Source organism: Callospermophilus lateralis, unplaced genomic scaffold (genome assembly GCF_048772815.1).
Source record: "Callospermophilus lateralis isolate mCalLat2 unplaced genomic scaffold, mCalLat2.hap1 Scaffold_268, whole genome shotgun sequence".
Taxonomy (NCBI): domain Eukaryota; kingdom Metazoa; phylum Chordata; class Mammalia; order Rodentia; family Sciuridae; genus Callospermophilus; species Callospermophilus lateralis.
In genome coordinates, this window is record NW_027513428.1 from 853689 (window position 1) to 880369 (window position 26681).

Sequence of the window (26681 nt, forward strand, 5' to 3'; positions counted from 1 at the left end):
TTCAACAGTCACCAATAGTGTTGCAATTCATACGAGAAATGAAATCATGATTCTCACAGTTAGGCATACTAAAGACTTTCTCATAGAATATGTTTTTCTAGAAATGGGAAAGAAGTTAGACAATTGTTTTTATTTGATGTACAAATTTCAAGTTGTGTTATTACTTTTACCTTTCTTAAATCATTTTTGTAATTTTTACTGAATACATTGTACTTCACTTTTCCTGTTCTCTAAACTGTTCAAGCCCTGAGAAGCTAGGGCTTGAGTAGAAGGCAGAAATGAGGATGAGGGGAGTGAAAAATGTTCTAAAAATAAGAACTGCAAGAGAAAACTTTTTTCTGGATGTCATTAATTCTGCTCTCTCACCAATTTAAAGCATTCCATTCTTTTTTGTTCTTTTGTTCCAAAGATGTTTTCTTTACTGCTCAATTATGTATCATAAAACTAAATTCATTAGAGAGTTGAGGTATGCTGGGGATTTATTTCAACCCAGGGACTATCACAGAAATAATAGCACTTCATTTTTTTTCTATCTCTAGCTCTACCTACAGTGGATTGTATATCTTCAACTAAGTGTTATTATATTATATATCCTTCAGAGAGAGTTAAATCTGATCATCATCATTGAATTTAAAAATAGAGAAATGAAAATCAAAACTACTTTGAGATTTCATCTCACTTCAGTCAGAATGGCAGCTACCAAAAATACAAACAACAATGAGTGTTGGTGGGGGGAGGGTGGGAAGCACATTCATACGTTACTGTTGAAACTGCAAATTGGTGCAGCCAATCTGGAAAACAGTATGGAGATTCCTTGGAAAACTGGGAATGGAACCCCCATTTGATCCAGCTATCCCACCCCTTGGTCTATACCCCAAAGACTTAAAAACAGCATACTACAGTGAAGCAGCCACATCAGTTTATAGCAGCACAATTCACAATAGCTAAATGTGGAACCAACCTACATACCCTTCAGTAAATGAATGGATAGGAAAACTTTGGTTTATATACACAATGGAATATTACTCAGCATTAAAAGAGAATAAAATCATGGCATTTGCAGGTAAATGGATGGAGTTGGAGAACATAATGCTAAGTAAAGTAAGCGAATCCCAAAAAACCAAAGGCCAAATGTTTTCTTTGATATGAGGATGCTGACTCATAATGGTGATAGTGGCAGGAAACATTAGAGGAATGGAGGAAATTTAGATAGGGCAAAGGGTAGGGAGTGGAAGAGAGGGGGCAAAGGGGTAGGAATGATGGTGGAATGAGTTAGACAGCATTACCCTAAGTATATGTATGAAGATCCAAATGGTGTGCAAATATTTTGTGTACTACCAGTGACTTGAAAAATTGTACTCTACGTGTGTAATATGAAATTAATTGCATTCTGCCATCATATATAACAAATTAGAATGAATGAATGAATGAATGAATGAATGAATAAACAGACACACAAGAAGATGAACTATTTTTATCAAAAGCTAGAGACTATTATAACATCACACTGGATGGTGCTAAAATAAAACTTAGGTTTTTAGGAGATATGCTGATTATTTGTCTTGCAGCTTGAAAAAAAAAACTTTCCATTTAAAAAATAGTCCTGGGCTGGGCATGTGGCTCAAGCGATAGTGCGCTCGCCTGGCATGCGTGCGGCCCAGGTTCAATCCTCAGCACCACATACAAACAAAGATGTTGTGTCCGCCAAATACTAAAAAATAAATATTAAAAAAAATAAAAAAGTAAAAAAAGTAAAATAAAAATAGTCCTTTTTCACATTCCAAAATTACTTATTTATATTATTTGTAAATAATTTAGAGTAACTAATTTTGTTTTCCTATTTAAAAGTCTTATTTAACTTCAATCTTCTTGAATGGGATACCATATATTCATGACTAGTCAACACTCTCTTCCACCCAGAGCCTCAAATGGGATCCTTAGAGCAAATCTTTCCTGTATATAGACAGAGCTCCCCACATTCACTATCATGAAAATATGCTGGAGGGATGTTCAAACTCATAAGTGACTTCCTAAGAGTTTTTTAATCAGTTAGGGAAAGTTCCAGTTTCTACTGAGGTGTCCTCATTAATAATCAATGGCAAAGTTTTCCTGTTGCAGGCTACAGGCTTATTACAGAGCTATTGATTTTGTTGTTCTGCATCTTCTCCAATGGGGTGCTGTCCCAGCCTTGCTCTTTAATTCTGAGCTGAAAGATCATTCTGTCATAGGTAGCATAGGAACTTATCAATCCCAGCCACAGGTTCCTTCCCCATTTCTCCACTGTCCTCTTTCACATCCTGCCTTCCTCAAATTCAAGGAATGCAAAAAGAAGGGAGTAAAATTTTTAGGGACAGGACTCAATGCCCAAACTAAGGACCCAGAGACTCTACCAGTTTGGGCTTTTGTGGCTCTATTAAAAATATTTCAATACAATCAATGGAATGGTTGAATAGTCTTTGGGCATAGGAATTTACTCTTTTTAACTCTTTTGCCCATGGTAAAATATAGTCTGAGTTCCTACCAAACAATTTGGAGGGGAAAAAATGTTCTGCAATTAACCATTTTCAAAATTGAAAATATGTATTTTAAAATACAACAAAAATTTTAAGTTGAAAAATGCAACACTATCACCAGAGTGAATTATAATTCCAACAGCCCACAACAAATCCTAAACAGCCAAATATTAGCTATGACACTGTAAAGAGTATTGTCAGACAAAAACAATCATTCTGATATCAGGAAGAAAGAAAAAAGAACTCAAAACCTCACAATTAATGGCTTTAGATCAAAAAAGAAAACAATCTTGCATTCTTCATTAACATGAATAAAATAAGTGGGAAATTTTCTATTGCGAAAAATCTTATCAGGTATAAAATTTCTAGATAAATGAAGTGTCACCAAACTCAACCAGCATTCAGTGACAAGGCAATGATATAAGGCAGGGAGATCCTTTCACAAGACCCTGATGTTTAGATCTGAACTAGTTTAAGATTTTTCTTGCTGTAACAGACTTTCTTGACATAGACATATCTCTTATAGGAGTTGATTTTTAATCATTTTGCAATGACATTCTCTGTTTTCCAAAGAAAGGAATTTATCATATTCCATGATTTATGTTCTGGTGAGATTTCAATATAAGCTATGTATTTCTTGTCTTTTCTATACCAAAATATCAGATCTTTAAATTAATTGTGTTGATTTACATTGTACCAGCATAATCAAAGAAAATATAAGTACTCTGCTTTTAAAAGACTAGAAGTTAAATTCTTTCTCCATTTTTTTTCAACCCTGCATTTCCACATGTTTGTGATAGTGATGGACCCTCAGGGCAAGCTGATTTGGTCCAGCAAACTGTGTTAAAACATTCTGGGAAGATGGCTTCTTTAACAGGGTTAAAACACAAAACAGTATGAAGGGCTTTCAGCACAAATGGGAGACCCAACCATTACAAAGGGCTATTACTATAGCTTCAGAGCATGAAATTCAGGGCATAGTGAACTGAGTTTTATTTTTATCCTTAAAATGACTAAGAGAGGGGGAAAAAAGTACTGTTTAATTAGATAAAGGGGAAATGACAGCTTTTGGAAACATGGGCTTTTGTTGATATGTGCTTGTAAATCCCTTGCTGGCTTGTTTCAAATTGGGAAAGATGATGATAGATTTAAGATAGGGTTTTCAAAGAAATCTAACTGCTTTTTCATTTCTTATATAAAAGTAATTTCATATTGGTTCACATTTATTCCTGTTTTCTTCTGGAGTGTTTCCCATACCACTTTACAATTCTTTCATCTACTGATCTTAAGTTGCTGACATATAATGGGAAGAAACTTTCTTTCTGGTAGGTCCACTCATATGAGTTTTGCTTCTGAGCCATATTTTAGGTTTCTACCTTCACTTCTTCAATCAGAAGTTGAAGAATACCGCTTGATGTTTTGGTTTTCACACTTCAGCAAGCAGTCCAGCCTCTATGTCTCCTCTTACAAAACAGTTTTTGCAGTCCAGCCTCTAGGACTCCTCTTACAAAACAATTTTTGCAGAAGCTGAACTCGAGAACTTTTCTGGTAAAGTGTTCCCATTATCCAAAAGGTTATGACTATATTTCAGATTTCCAAATTTTTCCTAAGTTAAACTCTTCCTGAAGGAAACAAATTTTATTAAAATCGAATCTTCAAGATTGTAAGAGCCCATAAAACATGTATATAAATTTTCAAGTTCATCTAAATTATTACCTAAATTATATCCTGCAAAATAATTAGTTGGCTGTCCAGAAATCCAAAATGCTATTCCTTTTCTAGCTCCCACACTAGCACTCTCCAAAGCATTTACACTCTTATCAGTTTGAAGTTACTGAAGCTTTCTAAAATCTAGTATAAGTACATGAAAAATTGTGAGTAAAAAATAATAGAAATGCATTTCAATTGTTATGATTTGATAGAATATATCTTTCCTCCCCTGAGGGCTTAATGAATGCTAAAACTTTACCCTTGATTTTTAAAAATGCATTGACAGCTTTCCTAATGTTCCTTAATCAGCTTTAATTTCTTAGTGATTTTAGCTGATAGAGTTGCTGTATTTGTAAAAGATGAAAAGAATCATTTAGGAGACTTTTTCCCTTTTTTTTCATCATACCTTAAAATATAAGACATAGAGAGTGATAATGTACTAAGTTCCAACAGCTTTTGATATTTGCCCATCAAATTGTTCACTAGAGAGAAAAACCAAAAAGGAAAGAATAAAACGTCTGTTTTTTATCATACTAAAACCTGATAATTTATTGTGGTTTGCTATGTACGTGGTAACCAGGAACTTTCATCATACAGAGAGGGAAGCTGATCTGTGAGCACTCTTCCCTTTGGCATTGGCTCTAAGGATACTGGGATGGTCCAGTCTTCCTCACTCATAGCTGAGACAGATAAAACTGAGGAATTTGCCTTCAGAATGAGCATGGGTTTTTCTTGGGAGGAGAAACTAACCAAGTGAGGATTTGAAGCCTTGTATGTGGCCCACATGCAGCCATTCCTTGCTCTATCTACTGAGCCACTCTGGCCATCTCAGAACAATGTATTATGGAGATACATGGAATAGATTTTAATGACAAATGAATAATATTACATTCTCCTACTTGAAGATATTAAAAGGATCCAATAAATTTGTTTATTTTGCATGTTCTTATTGGTAGTATAATGTTAGAGTCTGTAAACAAGTCTGGATGGCACCTGGCAAAATGCCAGGGGGAGTGGTTTGTGAAGTAACCCAGCGAGCCATTAAGTGTGGAGATTCCTTATTGGTTGACTGCTGTATCTATTTTATGCTAATTAGATAAGCTGTGTGAAATGTATAAATACCGCTCCTGTCTTACAATAAACGGCTCCCATTCCTGCTGTATCAAGGTACACAAGTTGTTTGTCACACACACACACCGCGCCCCTCCCCCCCCTCCCCCGGTTATTTTGCTGCAGCCGGACTACGGCAGTATAATCAAGAGGTTGAATTCTAGCTGTGGCATTAATTTACTCAGAAAAAAAAATTCCTGTATGTTGACTACCTTCTTGTTTATCACTCCAGTTAAGTATGACATAGTATTTAACAGAATAAGATAACCACTGTCCCTTTCCTGTAAGCTTTAGACTCTATTAAAGGGTCAAATAGTTAATTAAAATATAAGATAATAAAAGCCATGATGGAGAAATATAGAATATGGAAACTCCTGGAAAGAACATTGCACTAGTTTCTTCTGCTGTAAGGAATTGCCACAACTTGGTGCTTAGAGCAGCTACAGAAGCAAAATCTGTCTCCTTATTGCACAACAGGCCATTTAAGTAGAGGCAAGGAAGTCTACTTTATTTGAAAAGCCCACTGGCCAAGAAGATGGAGGATTTTCATCCAAAGTCCATCCTGGAAGGCCACTGATTTAGATAGGCAGATGGAAGGTGTTCACAGAGTGCTGGGCCTCTTCTCACCATAGGTGAAGGTTCCAGGGTTGTGACCAGAGGATGCCCATCTGATCTTAATCACCTAGTTACAACATGTTTTTCAGTTGTCCATATCTCAACAAAAATCATTTCCACTTACTAATTAGTTTGCCCACATGCAGTTCCTGAAATATTACACAATGGATAGGAGAGAGGTGGTAGCTGCCCAGTTGCCTGAATTCCTTGGGTAGTGGCCCCTTCATCAGCAGAAGCATCAATGTCCAGTGGAGTCTTTTTATGCTATGTCTGTCTTGCATTGACCATTCTACCTCTTATTTCACTCATAAGGACCCTTGTGACTACATTGGACTGACCTAAATAATCCATAATAGTCTTTCCATTCCAATGTCACATGATTAGCCACCTCAATTTCATCTGCAACCTCAATTCCCCCATACCTTGTAAGCTAACACATTACCAGGCTCCAGCAGTAAGAATGTACAACTCTCTATTGGTTATTAGTCTGCCTGTCATAAGCACCTATTTAGAAAGGAAAGTGAGCTTCGGTTTCTCAGAGGAATTGAAATTAAGAAAAACCTTGAAAGTAAGTGCTTGGATAGATAAAAGGAGGATTTGGCAGACTAAGGGTGGCTTGCATCTTTTTGTAAATAGCATGCATAAGGGCCCAGGGGTAGAAGTAAAAAAAAAAAAAAAAAGGACTCATGAGAATATGTAAGGGAAAAAAATGTGTATGGCTGTACCAGAGATTGTGAGGGTAAGAAGATGATAGAAAGGAAAAAGGCAAAATAGAAAATGATTTAGCAGTTATGCAAGCCCTTACAAAAGATAGGAGTTTAGGAGTGTTACTGAAATCCAAACAGGGGAGACTATGAGAATCCAGACTGGTGGGAAGAGCCTTAAGGACAACAGAGGAGATGAGGAGTGGTTAGCAGATTTGGAGAGTATGGAGAATTGTCCTGTTGGACAGAGGGGAGCAGTTGCTACCCCTAAGTTTGCAGGAACAATGAGGAAGAGGAGGCCATCAATATAGAGAAGAAAGCTTTCCTTGTAGAAACCTTAAGTAGCTGCGCACAGATAATCCTTAAGCCCTGGATGGAGTTCCCACAGCAACCAGACAACCACCTTGTTTTCAAAAAAGTGCATTATAATTTTGATGAGTGCTGTGGAAGGCAAAGGCAGTGTGCCAAGACAGAGATGTAGGAGTTCTATACTTACAGCTAGCTGTAGCTCAGAGAAAACTTAAGAAGAAATATTTAAGCAGAGATATGAAAAGATGAGTATGAAATTGGTAGATGAACTGGGAAGGTCTTCCAGGCAAGGAGAATAATACTGTATAGGACCTATGTGGGAAGGAACATGAGCTATTCTAGAAGACAAAAGGCTACAACTTGAGGGAGAAAACAGAAAGTAGTCATCCCACTGGAGACTGGTGAGGTTCAAAGCTGGTACAGAAGTAGAAGGATCATAGAGCTCTGCAGAAACTATTATGGATTTTGAACTTCATCCTGAGACCAGTGAGATGCCACTCATGCTTTAACCCCTTATAAAGGTCATCTGTCTGCAGTGTGAATAATGTATAAAAGGGGATAAAAATGATCTCCCTAAGGAGCAGGCTGGTAGCTCCCTTGAATGGAAATACCCACAGACATTGGGAAAAGAGCCATTATTATTGGAAGCAAAGACTGACTAAGATGGATTCTGCCTTCCAGAAAAGTGGTATCATTCATCCCCGAGGAGGAGATGACTCCTTTTTTGAGAAAAACACCTTAATTGTATATGCTGTTTCCTCCTTTGGTTGAAAAAGCCCAGATCCCTGGGCAAAGCTGGATGTGTAGTTGAGATAAAAACAAAGCACAACTGTTACAGTGCATAATAAAGTGAGAAGAATTTGGCTTTGCTGCAGGCAGCCCAGGAGATGGGATTGGAAATGAGAAGAGAACATTGTAAGGAAAATTTAGAGGAAAAAAGCAAGAAGCCTCCTGGCACATAACTGGAGCTGACAAGGGTATACAGTCATGCCAAACTCCTTATGGATGCCTGACAAATACCTAAAAACTTTGACATCAGTACCTGACAGTAAAGTGGGAAGTGTTTTCTGATCTGCAATTACTTTCTGCAGTTCTTGAATCCACAGTTAAAGGCAGTCATTCATATGAGGGTCAGTTTGTGGCTCTTTGCTAATATGAAGGAAGGAAGAAGGGTAGTACCCCACACTGGGCCAGCTCAGGCACAGAGAGCACACAGAATGAATGGTAAATGGCCCCAGTCAGAATAACTAAGAGCATATAAGAATCCACAAATAAGTGCTTTTATGTGGAACCATACACACTCCAGAGAAGCTACAGGTTATGGGCAGGATTCTGGGCTTTGCACTGTAGAATCCAAGGCATTTGATTTAGATAGTACAGTTATGGAAGCCAATAGGCGATCTGAAGTTATGAAAGTAGGAAACATCTTTTTCTAGTTGTTTGCATTTGGGCTAAACCCAATATTGTACTCTTTGATGATTATTTCTATTTAATGTTCACTGTAAACCAAGCAAAGTCTGAACAATAATTTTTAGAAATTTTCCATTGGGGCTATTTTTACAGACATAACAGCTTGATGAATCAACAAATATTCTAAAGTTTCGAATGTTACATTACATACAAAAAAATGAAATCTAAATATTCTATCAGAAATACCCAGCTGTCAAAAAATGCATCAGCATGCTGCAACAAGGCATGCTGTGACATTGGTGCTGCTGTTTTTTTTTTTTTTTCTCTATTCTGGCTAAAATGACAAAATAAAAATCTGAAAAAACGTCTGACCTTTATAAACTAAGTCTGTCGCAGAAATAGCAACCAGAGTGAGAAGAGCCAGAAAATGCCTCATATCATGTGGTCTTTATTAAAATACCAAAACATAGGAAAACTTGGAACAGAACATTTCTAAGACTGAGAACTTGCCTAAGCATTTTTATTCTTCTTTAATTTCTAGTTCACTTGAGTTTACAGAAGGATTTCATCTGCTTTTGCAGACTCACTGGACATCTGAGGATGTTTCAAGGCCAACTATTACCAAGGAAATTTTATGAGCATCTGCAATAAAATGTGCAAAATAAAAGCAATTTTAAACTACTAAATGTTTTGCATGGAATATTTTGATTAACCATTGTAGTCAGATGTCCAGATAAATCATCACAAAAACTGAATTTGTATTTAATTTATCCAGATGTGAAAAAAGCAGAATCTCCTTTATTCCCTTCTTATTCCAGGGTATTTTATCAAGACATAGCTTGCTAAAAAATCTTTATTTAGTCAGGCACAGTGGCACAGGTGTGTAATCCCAGAGGAATTGGAGGCTGAGGCAGAAGGATTGTATGTTCAAAGCCAGCCTCAGCAATTTAGTGAGCCCTAAGCAACTTAGTGAAACCCTGTCTCAAAATAAAAAATAAAAAGATCTGGAGACATGACTCAATGATTAAGCACCTCTGGGTTCAATCCCCTGGTACAAAAGAAAAAAAAGATCTATTTGTGAAAAATGTTATCTCTTAACTTCATGTTTTTTGTTCACTTGTAATTATTTAGTAATTTTCACACTCAGTAATAAATTCAAAGTAAAAAAAAATGTACATGGTGGTTTTCTGTAAGTATCCTCTTCTTTAATTTTTATTTAGTTGTTTAAATTTCAAAATGATTAACTCAATAATGATGGGAGTTTCCAGGACGTCAGTTTTACAAAAGCACAAAGAAATTATTTTACATGATAACATTAAACTTGTCTTCAACATTTGCCTAGTCAGTCATATCTGAACCAGACAGATGATAGGACAGTCAATGGCTGACTCTGCTAACCCAGGCAGACATGGCCAGGTGTAATCCAAGTATATTCCATTCACATGTTCATAAAGAAATGAAAGAGAAGAAACACTGTGTTGTAGGTCCCTTTGTCCAAATCTAAACTCATGCTTTGTGTTCTCTCTCTCTCTCTCTCTCTCTCTCTCTCTCTCTCTCTCTCTGTCTCTGTCTCTCTCTCTCTCTTCTCTCTCTCTCTCTCTTTCTGTGCAAGTACTCATTCTACTATAAGATTTCTGACACGAAAAATTGTTTCTACAGGAACTAGAGTTGTAGCTCAGTGGTAGAGCACTTGCCTAAATTGTGAGGCACTGGGTTCTATTCTCAACACCACATAAAAATAAATAAATAAAGCTATTGTGTCCATCTACAACTAAAAATATTTTTAAAAATTTTGTTTCAATCAATTTTCCAAAGGAAGTATCTGTGTGAAAAGTATTCTGTTTTTCCAGAAAAATTATTCTCTGTCGCATTATTGATCTAAATTAAAACCGATTTACTTCAATCTCGATTATAATAGCTAACAAGAAAAGCACTTCTGATGTAGCTGAACAACACATCAAGTTAACTTGGTTAAAGGATTAAAGTGGTTAAAAGGATTATCAGCAGATCAATGGCTCTTGCTTTAGTGTGCCTTGGAATCACCAGAAAATCTGTTAAAATGTTTGCAGAACCCCCTTCAGAGTTTCTAATTACTCAGTAGGAGGTCCCAATGGAAGGCCTGATAATTTGCATTTTCAAGATGTTACAACACTGCTGGCTCTGCTGATAAAACTGTGAAAATCACTGTTTAAAATTCACTTTCAGAAACTTATGATCCACAGGTCAAATCCAGCCCACCAGCTTTTCTTTCTTTCTTTCTTTTTTTTTTTTTTTTTTTTTTGTAGTTCTGAAGAGTCAACCCAGGGCATCTCACATGCTAGGTAAGTGCTCTACCACAATCTCCAGACATTGTCTTTTCTTTATTAATTATTTTTTAAATTCACTTTGACCATGTTGCCCAAGATGACCTTGAATGTGATCCTCCCACCTCAGGCTGAGGAGTAAGTTGGATTACAGGAAGTGTGCCACAGCCTGACTTGGCTTTTTCTGTGTGAACTAAAATCTGATTGCTTTTAACCTTTAAATAGTGTTAAAAATCAAAAGAATATTTGCAATGCATAAAAATGATATGGAAGTCAAACGAGAGTGTCTATAAACAGACATTTATTGAAACAGGATGCTCACTCCTTTATTTATTGTCTGGCTGCTTTAATTTTCACAATGGTAGAGTTGAGAGTGGCAAGAGCATCGTTACCCAGAAAGCCTAAAATACTTGTTATATGCTCCTTCATAGGGGGAAAAAAATAGACCACTGTAATGGATAGAAGCAAGATCTAAAATATCAGAGCTAACAGGTGCTAGTGTTGGATTCATATCCACATCAAACTTTTGTGTCCATATTCCTTACCATCTTTGTAAGGTATTAAAATTCACTATTTCTAACATAGCCTGTTTGGGTTGGTATATTAATGATCTCTGGCACTCTTTCATTAGTTTAGTAATTGTTTTCTTATTTAAAAAAAAAAAAACTTTCTTTTTTTTGTTAGAGTCTGTAAACAAGTCAGGATGGCGCCTGGTATTTTGCCAGGGGGAGTGGTTTGTGAGGTGGCGCCAGTGAGCCATTAAGTATGGAGATTTCTTATTGGTTGACTGCTGTATGTAGTTTATGTTAATTAAGATAAGCTGTGTGGAATGTATAAATACCTCTGCTGTCCTACAATAAACGGCTCCCACTCCTGCTGTATCAATGTACACAAGTGGTTCGTCACCCCCCGATTATTTTGCTGCAGCCAGACTGCGGCATTTTTTAACCAAATGCCATACTTCCTTCTCGAAGTATTCTCATTCTTGACCCATCACTATTTCATCTGTATTTTTTATCCAGAGGATTACTTGCATTGAGAGAAGTTCTTCGAAGAAACCTGAAGTTGAGTTTGATCTAGTTGCTCCATTGCCTAGAAAATTAACATGTTGCTTCATCTACTCACTTAGGATGAACAGAAAAGGATAGTTTTATAAAAGTTCTCTCAAGTTATTTCTACATTTCAGAGCAATAACTTGTGATGGGGAAAGCAGAAATCCTTCTAAAGTTCATCTGGATTATGTAGGAATAAAAAAATGAAGTAATAATGATGACTTCATAGACTCAGGCAACAGGGACTGACTGATGTGGTTACCTTCTCTGCAGGCAGACCAGGGCATGAGTTTCATGGGGCAACATCATCTGCAAGAACAGTGGTGGTGTCAGCAGCAATCCACGTTCCTTAACTCTCACCCCAGCCTATGAGTGCCAAGCTACTAAAGTTGGCGGCTTGAGGAAGTTCCTCCTTTTTCAAATGCACCATTACAGGTTTCTTTGTTTTGAGATGGAGGTTGCTGGGGTGGGGGGAGGGGTGCTCAAAACATTATTTAATGCACAGGCAAATATTTAGAATAAACAAAGTAGATTTGTAGAAAATGTTTTAAAATTTGAGTAAAGAACTTGTCTGTATACCTAAAGTAAGCATTTTAAGAGCATAATCAAATTTCTCAAGTGTTCCTCAATATTATTTGGTCAGCTGTGCTGAATTACATTATCATAAATAAATCACCATACATATAGATAATTAAAATGAGATGAAATTATACATAAGAATCTGTAAGTAAACAGACATTTGAGCCTGTTTATATATCAATTAACTAGTATATACTTAACAATAGAAATGGGGAATTTCTCTTTGCCAACTAATTCAAGCAAAGTCTTAATTTCAAATAAAAACCTCACAGTTTAAGTCTAATTATATCACTTTCTGTTTCAAGCATAGTAATTATTAGCTCTTTTCTTAATTAATATTTTCAAGATTGCTACACTAATTATCTACAGATTTTTAAGGTGGTATTTAATAATATAAGTCCAGATGAGACAATGTATCCCCAGTGGTATTTAGGCTAGTTGCCAACTAGTTTCCCTTTTGACAATGCTGGCTTTGAACCAGGAATAGAGAAAAGAAAAGCTGACATTTGGAAAACAAAAATTCATATGCCACCAATATCCTAAGCAATAGATAAAGTAGAAATAATGATTAATTTTTTAATATAATATAGCATATCTGGAAACATATGGCAAATAATATGCTATTTTCAAAGATAAAATTCACCAAAAATCATAGTTCTTCACAAGTTTATGAATCTTACTAGCCATTTTTAAATAGCACATGATGAGTCTTCCTGTTACTATCTATTAATCATTATTAAAATATCATCAAACATGGAAAAATGCTGGTGGTTATTTAAGCCAGAAAAAGATACATAGGGGTTTATTTTACTCTCTACTTATATTTATGTTTGGAAAGTTTCATAATAAAATGTTTTTTAAAGAAAAATACATAAACATAAGAGCTCATGTTTCTATGCTGATGAAGCTATTAAAGAAATTCAAATAATCTCTGCTTCAATAAATCTTTAGAAGACTTAACTAATGACATAGTTCAAACATTTAATTCTAAAGTTCTTATTCTGAAAATGTTAATACAAGAATTATTGAGATTCAAGCCCAGAGTATAGTTAGGCAAGTTAAAATAAAGCTTAGACAAACATGCCATAATTTTTGAAAAACTGAAAGCTCTGATTCAATGCTAGTCTGTTTTGGATAAGTCCTAATACTAAAGAAGATTGAAACCTAATGAGAAAAAGAAAAAAATTTACCTGGCCAAATTTTACTGCTGCACTAACAGCTCCCTTTTTAAAGTCTTCTAAACCTTGCTGGTGTTTTCCATTGTGAATGTTCTCTCTTAAAGAGGTGAGCTGTAAAAGTAAATATGAAGGCTCCATTTGAGCCATACAGTAAGACTGTGCCCAACCCATTAAAATAAGCCCTGGGAACTTTCAGAAGGGCTAGAGCCTTAATGTATTTTACTGGTGCTAAATTTGCTGCAAGTTCCCAATGTCAAAATTATGCATAGGCCCCCAAACATATGTCAACAAATGTTTTAAACTTCCTCTCCACATCAAACTAAATCGGCCAACTATCAGAATTTATTAATTTGAGGGACAGCTAATAGGGCTGTCAGAGAGCAATAAAATGACCATGATGTAAAAGTACCGACTGAGAAGAAAAGAACCAAAGAACCTAAATAACCCTTGGTCCATGGACAATAGCAATCAGCTATGAAAAATGACTGTAGTCGAGAGAATTTTTTTAAATGCCAATGACTAAAGCTATATTTTTTAAACTGTAAATTGTGCCATCTACAAGTAAATCAACGATGCATCAGAGCATAGCTGGTTTGCAACATCTTTCTCTAATATGGTAGTAAACTTTCCAAGTGGTTCTGAAGATTGGGAAGTCAAATTGGTATGAGGAGACAAAGAGAATATATAAAAAGAAAAGAAGGAGAAAGAGCTTTATGTGCATTCATAAGAATATCATGGCACAGAAAGTTTAAATCCTGATTTGTGCTGTATTTTACAAAGGTTCTGACTTGTATATAAATTTTGTTCTTCTCCTGATCCTTCAGCAAAGGATCCTTATCATGTACCCAGGTTTTTTTGGTTTCATGGACCTAACAGCAATGCAAAGGACTAAAGATCAGTGACAACACACACAGCCCACAAACAAACAAATTTAAAGATGGTTGTATGCATATACTTCCCAGTTTTTTCACATTTTGTAAATAGAGTAAAAGTTCATGTTTTGTTGTTGGCTTATTATTTTGGAAAAAAATGCTAAATCAAAGTTAATAATGTATGTTTCAGGGTACAATGTACATCAATATACATTTGGGGATATATTAACATACAATACATCATGAAATATATTGAAACATACCACCTTAAATATGCATCATAAAAATAAATAAAATGGATAAATAGGAAAACAATATGCATTTTACTAAAAGAATTCCTAGCATTTAATAGAAGACTAGAAGAATAGATGGCTTGATGTGATACAATACAATCTTATCTCCCTTCCCTGGAGACGTTTTCCTCTTCAAATTTGTAATCCCACTCCTTTCTAGGAAAACAAAAGGGAAATACCATAGAAATAGAAATTTTTGCCTCTCTTTCTTCAGTTATATATTCTTTCTAGTTAATAAGTGCTTGTTGAATTTAAAGAGATGAATGTTCTTAATGTCTCTGAGAAGACAGAAAGGTAATAGTATGGGATTCCTTGCCATTCTAAATTTCATAGTTTGGGATTGTAATCTTCTACCCTATAAAGATTGGGTTCTCATTTCAAGTTCTGCTTTTAGAAATCTATGACTTAAAGAATAATTTAAGGCAATAAAATAAGTATAAAGAGTAAGGAAATCAGATGCTGTGGTGCACACCTGTAATCCCAGCCACTTGGGAGACTGAGGTAGGAGAATCAAAAGTTCAAGATCAGTTTTGGCAAATCAGTGAGACTCTGTCTCAAACTTAAGAAAATAAAAAAAGAGTTATGGATGTATTGCAGTGGTGAAGTGTCCTTGGTTTCAATCCACAATACGAGGTGTGGGGGAGGAAGGGAGGAAGGGAGGAAGGAAGGGAGGGAGGGAGGAAGGGAGGGAGGGAGGAAGGAAGGAAGGGAGGGAGGGAGGGAGGAAGGAAGGAAGGAAGGAAGGAAGGAAGGAAGGAAGGAAGGAAGAAAGGGAGGGAGGGAGGGAGAGAGGGAGGGAAGAAGGAGGAAGGGAGGAAGGAAGGGAGGAAGGAAGGGAGGGAGGGAAGAAGAGAGGGAAGAAGGGAGGAAGAAAGGGAGGGAGGGAGGAAGGAAGGGAGGAAGGGAGGGAGGAAGAAAGGGAGGAAGGGAGGGAGGAAGGGAAGAAGGGAGGGAGGAAGGGAGGAAGGGAGGGAGGAAGGGAGGGAGGGAGGAAGGAGGAAGGGAGGGAGGAAAAAGAAGGAAAGAAGGAAGGAAACCATTCATTCTTTGTGACTCTACAATGTCACCAAAATTTAACTGAGGTAACTATCCTAAATTATATTTCATCTGGGATAGTCCATTAACACCGAATGATGGAAGCTGCTTCATTTCTGCGTACCCCATTTGATTTTCTCAAGTAAGCTTCTTCTGCACCATCTGGCATTCTTTTTGGCAAGGTGGTGATGAGAAGGGAGAAGTTAGAGGGTTAAAGGTTTGAACATACTTTTTTTTTTCCCCAAAGAAACTTCTACTTAGTAACACAATTATGTCAAATAGCTACTTTCTTCTAAGATAACTTCCCCAGTGACTTATTTTCTTCTTTATGGATTATAAACTTGTCCTCAACATAATTTTGGAATTCCTTTGATGATCCATGTTTAGCTAAATCTGCTACCTAACAGATGCCTGAATATTTAGAATCCCAAAAGACTACAATATCCTGTGGTTTCAAGTTCCTTAGCATTTGATGGAGCAATTCTTATTTCATTCTTCCTTTCCTACCATCCTAGAAGCCTGAAGTAGATGTTCATTACAGTTTGTTCTTCATTCTCATAGAGTTAATCCAAGTGGGACTTGAGAACAGAGTCTTTATTTTTCTGTCCTTTATTGGACATTCCTTGTATTTTTTTTCCTACGGTTAAAATCTTTTCAACTGTCTACATATACCAAATTTGAAGAAAATAAAATGCTAAAATAAAGGGATATTTTCATTAACCATTTAAGTAGAAAATAAAACACTAAATGTGAACTCTTAGTGTCATTTCTGTACTTATCTGTATGTCCATTTATTAGTTTGGTTTTACACAAATGTAAATATAAGATGGAGTCAGAGCAGTTTTTCATGAACTGTCAGATTCTCAACTGACCTTCATATTTACATGGAACTCATAGATGCAGAGTATCTAATGCATAAAATTAAATACTTTGGTTCAAACATATATGAATATATCACAATGATGCCCCACATCATGCACAAACACAAGACTGGGATCCTAATTAGAATAAGATATACTCCAAGTTTGTATAAATATGTCAAAATAAATTCTACTGTGGTGTATAATTAAAAGATAAATTTAAATTTTTTCTAAAGAAAAACAGGCTCAGAATATATCTAAATTTAATTTGGCAATCAATCAAGGTGGCTTAAAGTTTAGTTGAAAGTAAATTCTGAAATAAAACTTCTTTTATTCAAAACTCTACTTTCATTTGGGGTTTACTTTAATAAATTTTGGTATTATGAAGAAATAAAAAATCAATATTTAGACTATGATACTTTGGAAGTGAATTCTAATCCCATGTAAAAGACTATATAACTAATGGAGTACATTGCACATTTTCAAACAACACTAACAAGAAGAACCAAAAACTCAAATGACTAAAAATATAATCAAACAGTTCATGAAGGTGAAGAGATGAAATTGTGAAGGGAAAGAAGTATGAACTCAAAAAACAAAAATTGTTTATGCCTATAGAAGGAAAAATGCTTAGTAACATAATTTATTTTTCTAATTAATTAATGCCATTTGTTGTATGTTTCTAGTTAATTTCCTTTACTGAGAGAGGATGACCTCTTACTAAGCATCTTAAGATCCTTGCATTTTTGTGGGGTTTTTTTGGTTCTATGTATCATTGGTAATTGCAGATGTATAGATACCAACAATCCAGTAGTTACAAGCTTTTTTCTTTCCTAATGAGGCAGGATTAACCAATATTTCCTCATAGTAACCATTCTAATCAAGATGTAACATCTTTTGCGAAAATAAAAGACAAAGAGAAATTATTAACAGACCACTTCCACTAATGCATGCATTAATGTCTGAACTTCATCTGAAGTAACAATACCACTCCAGATGCCACTTCTTCCGTCCTTAAGATGTATCAAACTGGTAATGGTCACTGGGATCAGAGCAACAGGCAGGAAAACTGAACATGAACTGAAAATTTACACTGGTGGTAGGGGCAGGGAGAACAGGCATCATATACAGATGTAACTAAATCATTTCAGGGATTGATCAGTGTTCTATAGAAATCAGAGGGGAACATGGAAGAGAGAAAACTGGAGAGCTGCTTTCACAAGAAAACTTAGGGAAGTCCACCTCTGAATTATCACCTGCATGAATGACAGAAAGGTAGCTATTCCAAATCCAAGCACATAGTGAGACCTCCTAGAAACAAACAAACTTGGCACATGCAGGAGACAGAACAAAGATTGGAGTGCTGAAGGAGAACCCGTGAAGGATAAGAGCAGGGAGATGAGGTCTGTCAGGGAGGCAGGGGATTAGATCATGAGTAGCCTGGAGAGGAGTTTGGGTACAAATCTAATTGCAATGGTAAATCACTTAAGGGTCTTAAGCAGGGTATGGCAAGATATATAATGTTGTAAGAAGATCATTTTACCTGTTTTTGCAAAATGGACTGCAATGGAGCAAGTGTTGAGATAAAGACTACTAAGTGTTGTCTAAGGAAAAGACAAGGGTATCTGGGATGTAGCTGAAGAATTGTTGAGAAATGGATATAAATCAAGGATATATTGGAAGTGGTGCTGACTGAAATTACAGAAGTATCATGGGCATAAGAAAAAGAAGCAATGATTTCCTAGGATTCAGGTCTGAAAAACTGGATGGATGATTGAGATGAAGAGGTTTACAGGGCTTATCAATAATTATCTTTCTGTTATGTTTACCATGTCTGTTTGACATCTGGATGTGGTAGGGAGTTATATATACATTTCTGGAAATTAAGAGAAGTGTGTGGTCTGGTGACAGAAACCTGAGTCTTATCAACATAAGGTTGATAAGCTTGTATATAAAGTTCCGTAGGAGCTGATGAGACTGCTTGAACCTTTCTAAAACAGAATTTGGCTGAAGTAAGTGGCCAATGAGATTATAGGAAACCTGAAGTCAGGCTCAGGGCACCCCAGAACCTGAAAAGAAAACAGTGTTTCAAGAAGCAAAGAGTGGGTTGGGGCTATAGCTTAGTGGCAGAGTACTTACCTAGGAGGGATGAGGCACTGGGTTAAATCTTCAGCAATACATAAAGATGAACAACTATATGTCCATCTACAACTATAAAATTTTTTTTAAAAAAAAGAAAAAAACAAGCAAAGAGTGATCAACTCCAATAAATACTACTGAAGTATTGAGAAAAGTGAAAACCATTGGCTGAGACAAGTTTTAGGTCACTGATGAACTTGATGAATGTATTATTCCTCATAAAACCAAGGTGAAATATGAATTACTAGTTATTATTACAAACAAAAAATTTTAGCTTTGAGAAGATGAAAATACCTGATTAATTTCTCATAATCTTTCTACCCTTGAAGACCATGCTTTTATCTATGCTATTACCTGCCTCAAGTAACTTTTAGAAACAAGTAGAATTAAATACTTCAAATGATATTTAAGTAGCTTAAATGATTACTTTAAATTGTATGAAATATTTAATATAAGTAGTTAAATTAGATATCTCAAATGATATTTAAATACTACTTTAAGTCTGTATATATATTACAGATTTGAGTTTCTATTGCTTTCGGATATTTATCAATTGGGAATATATTCATTAGAAAACTGTTTGCCAATATGGATTTAATTTGCTAATCAGTTACTATAGACATTAACAGAGGATATTGTAATTATCTCATGTCCCTATTCTCTGAAAGAAAATAGAGCTTTAAGTACCTGGAAAATGTCAGGTGAGGGTCTCAAATGTCTAAAGAAAATCTTGAGACATTTAAAAAAATTAGAAGGAGGTCTCCAGAAATACAAAATCCATTTTATTTCTTTGTAAAAGAAAAGGGTCCTTTCTTTACCCCCTGATTGCCTTGTACATAGAGTAACACTGCTGAACTCTAAAGAATCCATCTAGAAGAACGTCTTTAAAGTATTCATTTTTATCCCACTGTTCATAGATATGTACTGAGCAGTAGGAGGTTTGCTCATGCCTAGTGCATTCTTAGAGTAAAAAGGGAAATTTTTTCCACTTTTACATTTTCATGCTTATCTCTCTCCTGAAATCTCAAAAGCTAGTATACAACTAATAGCATATAGTTAAGACAGATCATTTCTTTTGGGCTTGAAAATTCTTCCCTGAATTTAACTGGATGACATATTATTACTGATCTGAATACATTAGCCCTATTATATATGTCTATGCATATTTATGAATTAAGGAACTTAGAATGTTTCAGTATATTTTCAAGTTATTTTAATCATACCCTAAAAAAATAAAGAATGTAAAAATAGGGCTCAGTACTTTATAGAGTTATTAAAGGCTTATCTGTTTCAAACTCTCGCCTGAGTTGATTCAAAATTGAACTTATGTATTAAAATTATGCAGTGTCTTTTCAATCACTGATCACTTAGCTATTCTCAAGGGAGGTTGTTATATCATTAGTATCCTTATTTTCTAGCTTCAGAAACTGGTTTATCCATTGATAAGAGTTATTCATAGAATTTTGTTGGTTTTGAAGAGTAGTTAGCTAGGAACAAGGAATGCTCAAGTCCTGCCCTGCCCTTCATTCAAGAACTTTCTAAAGAATATGGTGAACAGGGCACACAGAGTGATCTTATTTCTTATCACAATCAATGCCCATATGCCCACTGCAGAGCCCTCAAATTCCCCTAAACCTAACTTACAACTTGCTAAACCAAAGCCTCCCCATCAGCCCTTGGCTGGGTGCTGACAGGATGAATGTAGATCAGCTCTCATGGAGAAGCGGAGAGGGAAGGTGGTTGCCAGAGAAGGCAGGGGCTGCTCAGAGAGCAGACAGTGCCACATGTTTTTGGCAGCTTTCTGCTAAAGCTTCTGGAAAGGAGAGCCCAAGAGAGCACTGCAGATGCAGAAATAGCTTTTTCCAGGCAGTGATCTGCTTCCCTAATAAGCAGATTCAATTAGAGTCCCCAAGTCAGAGCTGCATTGGTAACTCTTTCCCTCTGCACTGAGGAAGTAAGACCATGGGAAAGGGGTTTTCCCTGGTTACCTCACCCATCACTCCCTTTCAGTCACTCTCCTGTCTCTGCTAACTCTGACTCCTCCACCCAGGTTTCCTATCCCCAGCCCAACCTTTGGAAATTCCATCTCTCTTCAAAGTTCAAGTCAATACCTGAACTTCTTAAGTCAGCTCTGAAAGAGCTTTGCCTCCCTGAATGTCACCCTCTTGGGGTTCTCTCAATATCCCACTACTGTCGCCACAAGCCCTGACACCAGGACTGTATTGATGTCCATTTACTGCTATTAACACACTGGTTTTCATTTTCAAAAGCATTTTACTGTGTATTTGGAGAAAATAAAACAAAAACTTCAAAAATTTTATGCATTAAAACTTTCTCCGTTACAAAAATCTTAAAATATCTTCATGTATGTACGGAAAAGCTGGCACAAATCTGCAGACACCAGGACTGAAATCCCATATTTCACAGCTCTTTGTCTGCCTCTATATGGCTGATGGCCACCTGAACTTCGATAATTATGAAACTGCACTGTAAGACTGTTGGCTTGTGTTATGGATGAGACAATCAAATTTCTTTTCTCCCTGAACTCACCTAACAACTGTCAATTGTGATCTCTAGCTTTATATATTCCTCTGTTAACTTATGCCTGAAATAACTGTTAATTATGAGGTATTTTTTAAGAGAGAGAGAGAGAGAGAGAGAGAGAGAGAGAATTTTTTTTAATATTTATTTTTCAAGTATCGGCAGACACAACATCTTTGTTTGTATGTGGTGCTGAGGATCGAACCCGGGCCGCACGCATGGCAGGCGAGCGCGCTACCACTTGAACCACATCCCCAGCTCCATGAGGTATTTTTAATTGATTTTATTTTTTTAAATACATGACAGTGGAATGCATTACAATTCTTATTACACATATAGAGCACAATTTTTTATATCTCTGTATATAAAGTATGCTCACACCTATTCATGTCTTCATACATTACTTTGGATAATGATGTCCATCACATTCTACCCTCATTGCTAACCCCCTACCCCTTCCCTTCCCCTCCCACCCCTCTGCCCTATCTAGACTTCATCTATTCCTCCCATGTTCCCCCTCCCTACCTCACTATGAGTACTTTACTATGAAGATGCCATGATTGAGATTAGAGATGGAAAGAGTCCAACAAGTGAATGAATACAATATGAAATACATTCTTTAATCCTTGAGAGCATGGGATTCTGTTGAAGAGCCAAACAGAATAGAAAGACACAATATAAAAAAAATATTAAAAGATTGATCACATAATTCAGGTCTATGTTATTCAACTTTTCATTGTTGTGACCAAAATACCTTATAAGAACAACTTAGAGGAGAAAAAGGTAATTTGGGGCTCACAGTTTCAGAGGTTCAAACCTTAGGCTAGCTCCAAAGCAGAAATGTCATGGCAGAAAGTCAGGCAGTGGGGCCAAATGGGGGTTGTGCTCAGGTGCAGGCATGACATGGGGAGTCAGGGACAAAGCACAATCCCCAAGGGCACACTCTGAGTGACCTACTTTTGACTTCCACCTTCTTACAGTTACCACTCTGTAGTCCAATCAAATTAAGCCATCAAACAGATTAATCCACTGATGAGATTATAGTTCCCATAATCTAATCATTTCACCTCTGATTATTCCTGCATTGCCTTACACAAGAGCTTTTCAGAAGACACCTCATATCCAAACTATAACAAGTTTACTTTAGGTAAGAGAATGGTGAGTTTGCACAGTCAGGTATGCCCTATCATGTAAGGAAGGTGGAACGTGGGTGGTATTGAATAGAAGAAATTAGAGTAAAGCAAATAAAAAGGTATACTATTTTGAGAAGTTGTAAGAAAGAAGCAAAGGTCAGAATCCATGTTGCTTTCCTAAGAAACTATGAGTATGCCATCCTTTTAGTGGAGAAGAACTTCAATGTCTTTCTAAAGAGTTTGATTTTAATAAGCTTTCATCATAGTTGCAAATACGAGGTTTGGTTTTAGCACTTACCCGGTATCATGTATCAAAAAGGTTCATCCGAAGAATGTTAAAAATAAAGACTATTTTATTTTTTCACCACTCTTTAGATCTTATTCTTAGATGAAAGATCCCCTGTCAATTCAATGGACCATTTGGGGTCCAAGTGTAAAGCCGACTTCTATCATTGGATCCAGTGGTAATTTTATCAATCGATTTGCAGCTGCAAAGAAACCAAACCTTGCCCCAGAATGCCTTCAATATGTGGGGATGTATTTTTCTCATAGGACCAAATTATAGAAGTAGGAGGATTGGGGAAGTAGTTCAGAGTTCCAGATACATCAGGGTAAGTAAACCTTTGATTTTCAAACTTGTCATCTCACTGTCACATGTTTGCTGTTGCATCTCCTAGCATCACATCCACTCCCAAGACAGGAAGAAGGGAGAGAGGATGATTCCAACTATGTCTCTTCCTTTGTAGAAAGAAAGCAAAACTTTTCAGAAAACCCACAATAGAACTTCACTGATTTCTAATTATCATAACTATATCACACAACTTTTCACAGACTAAAAACGGAAGAGAGGAAAGCGAGCAGTTTAGTGAACCACAGAAAAAACAATAGGGTTGAAGGGGTTTGAGAATTGATGTTGAAATGCCCTGTCTCAGGTTCTGACACAATGGTACTATGTGAAGAAAACATCAAGAAATTATTTCAAGGCAGACGCTTCAGAATTAGCTCTACATGATCACAGAAAAGAAGAATGTAGGCAAGAATGCTCAGAAACTCATTAACAGCTTTCCAATTTGAGTTCAATAAAAGACAAGTTTAAGATTTAGATCATTCCTAACATATAGTTAAGTAGAAGTAAAGTTCAAGTACCCAAGCATCCCATAGTGGAAGCTACCAAAGACCAAAGAGATTTCTTGAAAGGATTTTACTCTTTGCATTTTTTAGTGAGTTCAGGCTTGGCAGAACCCTATCGCTGCCTACATTATTGATGGGGATATCTGCAAAGAAGCAGATGTTTTGCCAAGAAAGGGAATATGAATCATTGTATCTAATAAGATGAGAATCTTAGGAAACAGTCTACACAGCTCATGAGTGAAACTAGCAATTAATCTTGACATGTTTTACAAAAGGTTTGGTTGCTTAACATTTTTCCCAAGTATTTTTTTTTTTTTTTTTTTTTTTAGGTTTGCTGTAGGCAGAAAGGTAAAAAGACTGACAGTGCAGGAAACTGAACTTTCTTTCCTTCACAGGCCAACTCTGCCAGTTGCATATTGAAATATGAGGTGCATCATGATAGGAGATTAGTAAAAGGCGTTCACCAACGTGCCCCCAGTTCCAACTTGCTAAAGGAAGTGATGAAGTGGCGCCATTGGAGACAAGGAGTCACGACCAATTTATTGCCCCATTCGAGATGTTGCATATGTATGCAAAGTTTTATTTATAAAGATAATTTATGTGACAGTTGGGTTATGTGGTAATCAGCAAGACACAGTGCCTAAAACTACCATGTCACGCTAACATACAGACAGAAATTCTCTTGTACCGATTTACATATGAAAGCTTCTCAACAAATATACTGCTACCGAATGCATCCACTGATGCTTCATTTACTTCGTTGAGGAAGAGAAAATGAAAAACTGATATTTCTAAAATTTATTGATGTTCCCATCTCCATTTCAGTCTACATTTTGCTACAAATAAATTATGAAAAGCTTATGTCAATAACTCAATATAGCTCTCTTATCTTCCTTGAATTTTAAGCTTATAATTTATTTTAAAATGTTGATGTTATTATGTAATATCCATTCAATTCATATCTAACAGAAATTCAAATAGAATAAGTTCAGTGTTCATCAGTTAAATAAAGCAGAATCACACTGTCTATATTTGGTCTCAGAGCAAATATATCTATTAGTAATATTCTGTAAAAATTTACATTTTAAAGAAAAATAGAAAACTGTAGATTTTTAAAAACAGAAGAGCCTATTCTCTCTGTGTCTTTATTTCTCTCTCTCTCTCTCTCTCTCTCTCTCTCTCTCTCTCTCTCTCTCTTAGATCCAGTTGTATTGTTGTAATTAATAACATGTACTATTTAATTGATTCCATCAGATCAAAATGTATACAGGCATATACATATGCATCATTTTCTTATAATTTCATTATTATCAGCAAAGCACAAACCTCTAAAGCCATAACCAGATTTCCCCATAAAATAGAAAAGCAAAAGACAATTCAAGAACTAGAATTCCAAAGGCAACTATTTATTTCTTCTCTTTCATTCCCATGATTGTCTTTTCTCTTGCTGTTCTCTGGACTTCACTCTTACTTAAATTTCCATTTTTTTTTTACCCTTAGACAGTCAGTAAAGTATTTCTCAGACATAGACAGCAAGCATTACATAAAATTCAAATAAAGAAGAACATTTTACAACATCATCAGTGGTAAAATACATGCAAATTCAACCCTGTAATAAGATACTATTACACAACCACTAGAGTGGAGAAAAAACACTGAAGGTACCCAATACTGGTGAAGACATAGAACAATTTGAATTCTCATTCATTTGTGACAAGGCTATAAGAGATTCAAATACTTTAGGAAAGAGTTTGGCAGTTTATAATGGATTTGAACATATACTTGGAAGGTGACCCATGTGTTATCCATTCAGGTCCTGTAAAAAGAAGATGCCATGATTGAGATTAGAGATGGAAAGAGTCCAACAAGTGAATGAATACATTAACTGTGGTATATCCCTACAATGCAATACTACTCAGAACTAAAGCAAAAGTAACCTTTGATACACATACCACCATGGATGAATTGCAAATCATATGTGAAACAAAAATCAGACTCAAGAGACTGTGTAAGATATGACTTTACTTATTTGGAATTTAGAAAAATAAATCAAATATAGTGACAGAAAGCTAACAAGTAGTCACTGCAAAGGGACTAGAGGGAACTTTTTGGAATAATGACATTCTATATCCTGATGTGGTAGTGATTACATGAGTAGACTCATTTTTAAAAATTCATTGAATTATACTTGCAAATGGTATGTTTATTGTATGTAAATTATATCTCAAAAGGCTGATATTTTTAAAGGTGAAGCAGATTTTATAACAAAAATTTCCAAAGTTTGCTCCTTTGTAAATATGTAAGACTCAAAAGATTAGTTGCTTAAAAATGTGGAAAATAAATAATGGATTACTCCTTCATTTTTTGTTATACATTAAGCAGAACAATACATGGACATGCAATGTTTTTTATCATATATGATATGATAAATCCATATATAAATCAATAAATAAATCCATATATAAAGCAATTGTTAAAATCACCATTACTTGCCTCTGAAATTTCAGAGAAAATAAAGGAATATCACAGAATTTTCTGATATGAATCAGGGGAATAAATGTCAAAATTTTATTTTTTTAATCCTCATATAGGAAATAAACACATAAGTCATTCTTTCCTGCCTGTGAATGCAAAACCTCACACTTTTGAGTATTTAAAATGAACAACAAACAGCAAGGCCTCATGCCAAAAGACAAGAGGATCTTGTGTAGGTTCCTGGCTTAAGAGAAGATCATGAGAGCATGTTAGTAAAAAGTTAAGCGCCATGGTTGAAAGCATAATCATATTTCTAAAGAGAAAATGGTATAGCAACTGCCTTTGTTGGTAACTTATCACTAGCTAGCATACAGATACATACCAAGGGACAATGGAAGCCATAGAACATAAGGTTTAATTCCTATCCTCTACCTGAAAAAAAAGAGTTATTTAATCCATAGTTCATTGGACATTTGGTCAGAAGAACAATTTTAATCCAAATACAAACATGATAATGCCTAAAGTGAAAAGTGCTGTAGGTTAACTGAGACAATTTTCCTTTATCCTTTGTTTTGCAGAGTGTGACACAACAAATACAGAAGAGGACATAAAAGCCAAGGAAGAAAATAACCTATGGACATTACCACTGGCTATTGCAGTGATGATTCAAATAATTCAAGCAAAAATTAGCCTCATAAGTTGATTTGTATAATTAAAAA